We start from the raw sequence: 7,672 nt of genomic DNA, 5'->3' as shown, positions 1-7,672 counted from the left end.
TACGAGTTAAAAAAAAATTGGGGCCCCAAAAAAAAAGTTTTAAAAAAAAGATTGGAGGCAGGGGCCTATAGAATATTAAAATAATACATTGGTGGCCAGGGGATTAAAAAAAAAAAAAAACCACAAACTGGTGTTCAGTAGGATTGAACTCATGGCTTCAGTACTTCCACTTCGCCTCCTTTCATGACTTCGGGTCTTTTCACCGCTTCAGGACTTCAATTTCGGCTCTTTTCGTGACTTCGGGTCTTTGCGCTGCTTCAGGACTTCGGCTTCGGCTGTTTTTTGTGACTTCGGGTCTTTTCGGCGCTTCGTGACTTCAGCTTTTTCCGTGACTTCGGGTCTTTTCGGCGCATCGGCTTCGGCTTTTCGGCACTTCCGCATTCGGCACGCAAGAGGCAAGACGTACGGCTCGGGCGCTCGTAATGGGGGCCCGTATCTTCAAAAAATGCAGCGCTGCCGGGCCCCCCTTCATGCCCGGGCCCGGTACGCTTGTCCCCCCTGTCCCCCCCTGATGGCGGCCCTGTCTATAACACTAGGGGACTGCCTGCTAAATAATACTGGGAGACTAATTTACCAATCCCCTACATGAGTATTTATTGTCTTTTTTATCAACTTTGTTCTGTTTATTTGCTGCAAGAACCTCCTGGCTTCCTTGTTTTATTTTTAAACACAGTAGCCTAAGGGAATTGTAGTACAATTACACATTCCCTTCATTCTGTCCTAATAGTGAAGGCCCATTCCTGGAGTCCGGTTTAACCCATGCTCTACTATATTCAGCTGGGCATAACCTAAAATAGAATTACACTAGCTACTGTATCTAACTGCAGATGTCTTATTGCTGTTCTCTGAACTCAGTCAATTCCAGTGGATATCTATAGAGGAAGCAGACTCTGCTGTCTGGGGGGACCCAGAGTCTGTTTCCAGCATAGCTGTAGAACTCCCTCCTCTCCAGCTGCTCTCCTAGCTGTGTGCAGGGAAGGAGGATGCATGCAGGGGCCAGGGTCCACATACCTCCCAACATTTTGGAAATAAAAAGAGGGACAAAAAAGCTGGCGTGCGTTGAACATTTTTTGCCCACATGTGTGGCCACACCCCCTAATTACCATGTTAATTTTACAAAATTTGGCAGGTTATGAAAGTTTGAACATTTTTCTGTTTTTTTAATTTTTATTTTTTTTTACAATTATTACAGCTTTGCTAATGAAGGTGAATTGCCCTTTAAGCTGTGAGTCTAACTTTTTCCCAAGGGACCTGTTATCTTATATTGTTACAATTACTTATTTGCTTATCTCGAAATTGTTACAAAAGTATCTTACCTGCAGCTGTGGCTGTTCTGGGCTCTCTGCCCATAGCCAATTAAGTTAGAAACTTTGTTTCTTTTTCTGGCTGTTCAGTGCAGAGAAAAATGGGATTTTTCAGTACAAATGTCCCTCTAAAAACGGGACAGTTGGGAGGTATGCAGGGTGTGAGGGGCCGGGTAAGGATCTACTGAAGATTTTGTTGCAGAGGGTCCCATGCAGACTAGTTACACCACTGGTCAAGTCCAATGAATCTGGTAAATGTTCTGTCTCACTTATATATGGTTATCTTTTTGGGGTGTAAGTTCTTGTCACAGGTTAGATAGCAGAGTTGCATACAGGATCATTAGATGTTTTTGCTTGGATAGTATAAGTCTGCTGTGGTTTATGAAGTGTACTGTAATTCCGTAATGCAACCATCCTGGCAGAAGTAAATGTAAGGGCAGTAGGGCATTTTAGTTATATTATTGGTGGATCTAATGAAGTATATTGAGAATGCTCCTGAGGGCTCCTGAGGGCAGAATGGCAGCATATGGCATAAATGCACATTTCCAAACATAGCTATTTTCTCATACAATACTGCATTTGATGAGAATTAAAGTGCTTTACATTATTAACTATCCTTTTGAGTCAAATTTGACTGATGTCATTACTAAATTCCAGTTTGCTTATGTTAGCTATAACAGCTACACAGTGAGATTCAACATGACTTTGTGATACTTATGCATATCCAATAGAGTAACATTCATTAATAAAAAAAAAACCTAAATATTTCACCCGGTATTAAATGCATGTTTTAGCTCCTTCTATTCAGAATATAGTATTTTTGTAATATCTGGTTAATTGTACCTGATGTGCCAAAGCATGCACAATTGCATTTGCCATTTGGTGTTATTTCCAATAAATAAAGTACATGTATTGCTCAGATTTATATAGCCTATGTAAGTGCTGTCCAACTGGTGGCCCACGGGCCACATACCCCCGTTGTGTGCCCCCCCACATGAAAGTCTGCCTGCTGTTTCTGCTTACCATGTGTAAAATATGAAATGTATTACTACAGAGATTATGCCTGCCCTATGCTCCCTGTGTGTGCCATACTTTGCCTGCCCTATGCTCCCTGGGTGTGCCATACTATGCCTGCCCTATTCTCCTTGGGTGTGCCATACTCTGCCTGTCCTATGCTCCCTGGGTGTGCCATACTTTGCCTGCCCTATGCTCCCTGGGTGTGCCATACTATTCCTGCCTATTCGCCTTGGGTGTGAAATACTCTGCCTGTCCTATAGTCCTTGGGTGTCCCAAACTCTGTGTGTGTGTGCCCTGCTCTGCCTGCGGAACATAAGCCTGGTAGGTATTTGTTAGCAATTGAAAATTGTTGTTAGAGGCCCCTAAAATGTTAATCATGTGCTGGGGAGGATGAGGCATATGGATTAATAATGTGTTTTTTTCCACATATGAGTGATAAGTGACATCCCTGCAGTGAGCACCAATCATTTAATTAACAATTAATGTGGACATGGTCTTGTGGTAACATGGGTGCGGTTTAAAGTGGGTGTGGTTTAAAACAGGTTGTTGTTAACACTCCATTATCGGTCCTCCACCACGTAGGCCAAAAAATTCCGGCCCTCTGTACCACAGAAGTTGGACACCACTGGACTTTGTTATTGTGGGAAAAAACCTTAAAGGCCCCAAACACTGCTTGAAAAGGTGCTTAGAATTATATTTTGGGGGTTATTTATTAAAGGTCGAGTTGTGAAATCTCAAAAAATTATATGTTTTTTACTAAAAAACTTGAATTTTTAGAAGAAAGAAAACCTCAATTTTGTTTGAGGTTTATACCCCGTTGATGCAAAAAGCCCGAATCTGAAAATCCATCTCAGACCTATCGAGGTCCTGTATAAGTCAATGGGAGAGGCACCTATCCCAAATTAAAGTTATTGTGGTCTGCGCTGGGTTTAGACCGAAAATCCACCCACTTCTAGGTTTTTGGGCACAAACTCGAAAAAATCAAGAGATTTGGGAAAAAAAGCCAGATAAATGTGTACGATTCAAGTTTTCGCTCAGTTATGTCGAGTTATTTTCACAATCTGATTTATTCAAGTAATTTTATTAATAAATAAGATAAAATCGGGTCACAATGGTACCATGATTTTCATTGAGGCAGGTGTTAATCTATCAATGTACATGACTGGAAGTGTGAATTGGTGCGAAGCCGCCAGGTTAAAGGGGAACTAAAGTCTAAAATAGAATAATGCCCGAAATGCTGTATTTTGTATACTAAACATAAACACGAACTTACTGCACCAGAACCCTAATAAAACAAATGATTAATGCTTTCAAAGTTGGCCACTGGGATCATCATCTTGTAACTATGTTAAACATCTTTGCAAGACCAAGACTACGCACATGCTCAGTGTGGTCTGGGCTTCAGTTGGGAGGTTAAGCTTAGGGATGGTCATAAATTATCAAAACAGCACAAGTCAAACTATATCTGCCAGAAGCCGATACAGCAAGACTGATTAATAATCAGAATATGCAGACTGCACTGGGTCTGTGGTACAAATCTCTACACAGTTGCTGGCTGCTCTACAGGAAAACAAACAAAGCTGCTTGAGGTCAGGGAAGTAAGGCCTCCCCCATGCCATTTGAAAGTATGATCAGTTTCCTATCTGCAGCTGTCAGTAAAAAACAAAGTGGGAATTTCACTGCATACAGTCACGGTACACAATTTTTAATTAAAGTATATTGGAGATAGATTTATTTTTCATTAAAGAAAGTAAAAATGGGATTTTATTTTTTTGACTTTACATCCTCTTTTAAGGATGTCAAAGCGGCAATGTATTTTGATGACAAGTGGTGTCACAGGCCCCCTCCCCTGTTCAGGGATGGTTTTTCCACATTGGCATACATGGCCTATTTCACACATCTTTCACCTCTTAGCTGTGATTATGTATTGTTAGCAAATGACATTATCTATAGAAATAAGTCAAATCACCTGGACATGCTGTGTTTTTTCTTGAAGACGTTTCACCAGTCATCCAACTAGCTTTCTCAATTCACAATAACTTGTACATAGGACCTTGCTTCGCTATATATCCTCTGGAATGTTGCTCCAATCAGTATAATCTGTTTATTATAATCCACAATGATGTCATTAAATTAGATGTTGATTGTATTAGCAAAATTGGAGCTTTGATGTGTTATTAAACCTTCCAGGGAGAGGTGCTAAAACAGCATTGTATGTGGCAGACAAAAGATGTCGCACCCCCCCCCGCCTCTATTCAAACTTGGTTTTTCAGTTTTTACATATATGGCTTCTTTAACACCTCTTTTGAACCAGTTGCTCTCCTGGTCTAGAATCTGGACTTGGCAGTCTTCAAACATGTGTCCTTTTTCTTTTAGATGTAGGTACACAGCTGAGTTCTGACCAGAGGAACTGGCTCTTCTGTGCTGCGCCATACGCTGGTGTAACTGTTGTTTGGTTTCCCAAATTACATTATATCCAAAATGAGTTTTTAAGAGGTGGTTCACCTTTAAGTTGACTTTAAGGGGGTTATTTATTACGTTTTAAGTTGTAATTTCTACGAAAATTCGAGATTTCAAGGCAATTTTTTTGGTCATAACATTTTTTGGGTAAAAAAAACTCAAATCAAATTGCTCAAATCCAAAAATACTCCAGCTAAAACTTGTCAAGGTCACGTAGGATTCAATGGCAGAGGTTCCTTAAACCATTTGATAATGTTAATAGCCTTTATGTGAGTTTTTTTCGGAGGGTTTTGCCCAAAAAATTCGAGCAATTCGAGTGTTTTTTTTTTGGCAAAAACTCAATCAATTCGAGTTTTCATGTTTCGCAACTCGAACTCACTGAATTGAGTTTTTTCCATTCAAATTTTTTCTTAAATAAAAAAACCATTCAGGTTGCGAGTTCATTTGAGGTAATTCAAGTTCATTTGAGGTATAAAAAACTCCCCCTTAGTATGCTATAGCTTGACTAATTATAAGCAACTTTTTGATTGGTCTTCATTTTTTTTTTTTTTTATAGTTTTTGAATTATTAATTTGGACAATAGCAACCAGATTGCTGAAATTGCAAACTTGACCACCACTGAATAAAAAGATAAATAACTCAAAAACCACAAGTGATAAAAAATGAAAACAAATTGCAAATTGTCTCTCTACACCATACTAAAAGTTAACTCAAAGGTGAGCAACGCCTTTAACAGAAAATCAAAATGCAACGTGCATACATGTTTGTTTCCATTTTCTACTGCAATATTTTTTATGGTTACAGTTTATATTTTATGAATTAATACTGGTGTAAATGGCAAACATTTGGGTAGCCTTTCAGAAGAAAAAAGACATTCGCTTTTTAGAATCATGTGACCTAAATTCATTGGCATGGCACTAACATCGTGTTGATCATTTAGCGGCAGAGCAACAAAGAAGACAAAAAGGATTACCAAATCAAGGCAATTTGTGTCTTTTCAGTGTGTAATCATATGGATAATTTGAATGGACTAGATTAGTCAAAAGCACATACACGTTGTGATACCAACCAACCAACAGAAAAACATAAGGTTTGCACAGAACACATCCACATACATCATGAATAATAATTAGCAGACCTATATTAGAATAATAATCAGTGCAATAGACTGTAATTGTTAGTAGAATTCACTCGTTTATCCGCTTGGCGATAAGGGGACTCTATCAGTCGTTGGTGTTGTTTCAGATCTCTATAAAAGTAAAGGAATTAGTCATATCAGATCACCTTTTTGAAGAGGACTGAAAGTGTCCAGAGCCTGGACCATAGGACCCCACTGAAATTGGGACAGAGAACCCCATTATAGAGCAGTATCGATTATCAAGACTAGATGCTAAGCTTTAGCTGTATTGTGCTTTAGCAGCACAATACAGCCAGGCTTATGTAGTCAACCAGCTTAAAGGAAATGTTCAGTGTAAAAATAAAAACTGGGTAAATAGATAGGCTGTGCAAAATAAAAAATGTTTCTAATATAGTTAGCCAAAAATGTAATGTATAAAGGCTGGAGTGATTTGATGTATAACATGTCAGTCAGAACACGAATTCATGCTTTTCAGCTCTCTTGGTTTACACTGACTGGTTACCCTGGTTACCAGGCAGTAACCAATCAGAGACTTGAGGGGGGGGGGCACATAGGTCATATCTGTTGCTTTTGAATCTGAGCTGAATGCTGAGGATCAATTAGAAACTCACTGAACAGAAATGTACCATGTGGCCCCCCTTCAAGTCGCTGACTAACTCAGAGTTATAGAGCTGAAAAGCAGGAAGTTGGATTCTGGCTGTTTTATTAGACATCTGTTCACTCCAGCCTTTATATATTACATTTTTGGCTAACTAAATATATTAGAAACTTTTTTTATTTTGCACAGTCTATATCTATTTATCTATTTACACAGTTTTTATTTTCACACTGAACTATTCCTTTAAGGTCCACCAAGTAGTGTGAGATGGGTTAGAGCTGTATGTGGTATGGTTATGGTTATTTTAATCATCTGCCATGGTGGTTTTTGTACTTTACATCCTGTTTACCACTTAATAAATGACCCCTCTTGTCTCATGAAAGATTCTGATGAACAAACATAGTTTTCAGGGTATAACATGCAAAAAGGAACGGGAAAAATAAAAGAAGCGTTTGCATCTCCTCCGAAAAAAAGTTAAGTAGGAGCAGGTCCAAAAAAGTTGGCAAGTTGAACCCAGATCTTTACAGCTCCTACAGCAAATTAGAAGTTTTGGGGAATATTATGTTTAAGAAAGTTTGTCTTAGGGAGATAGATTAAGCTTTTGGTAATGCTTGATATCGACACTTTTTGAGGTCAAACTTTTTATGACACAATTCTCAAAGGGGAACAAAAAAGGGTCCCTCCCCTCCCATTTTTCCAGATAGCGGGGAGAAAATGCCTTACTTGTAAAATTGAGTTGTTATATCCGTCTTCTCAGCTTGTAGTTCACTGTATTGAAGTGACTGTAATGTATCATGGGTTACAAGATCAAATACCTTAAAAAGGCCCCTAGCCCCGAAGTTTGGCAAAATGAGGTCTGCATTCCTGGAGGGAAGAATGGTAGTGGAGAATGGAAGTCAAAAGCAAATTTGCTGCATATAGATTGTTTCCCTTTCAGCTGTCGCCAAATTAGTATAGTCGTTTTAGTTGAGCTCAATATGGTTTTTGGGAGGGCCAAAGCCAACACCTGGATCTGTTGCAGATGGGCTGCATCATGGTATTTTTTAAATGGAAGGGACCCCCCCAATCCACCTTGTAATTTATTTGTCATAAAGAAAATCGTAGAGATTGTATGGCACTTATTATGCCATATACGTAAACTTGTATTTGGTGTTT

The sequence above is a fragment of the Xenopus laevis genome, chromosome 5L, assembly GCF_017654675.1.
Source record: "Xenopus laevis strain J_2021 chromosome 5L, Xenopus_laevis_v10.1, whole genome shotgun sequence".
In the NCBI taxonomy this organism is placed as follows: domain Eukaryota; kingdom Metazoa; phylum Chordata; class Amphibia; order Anura; family Pipidae; genus Xenopus; species Xenopus laevis.
This window is presented reverse-complemented; position numbering follows the sequence as displayed.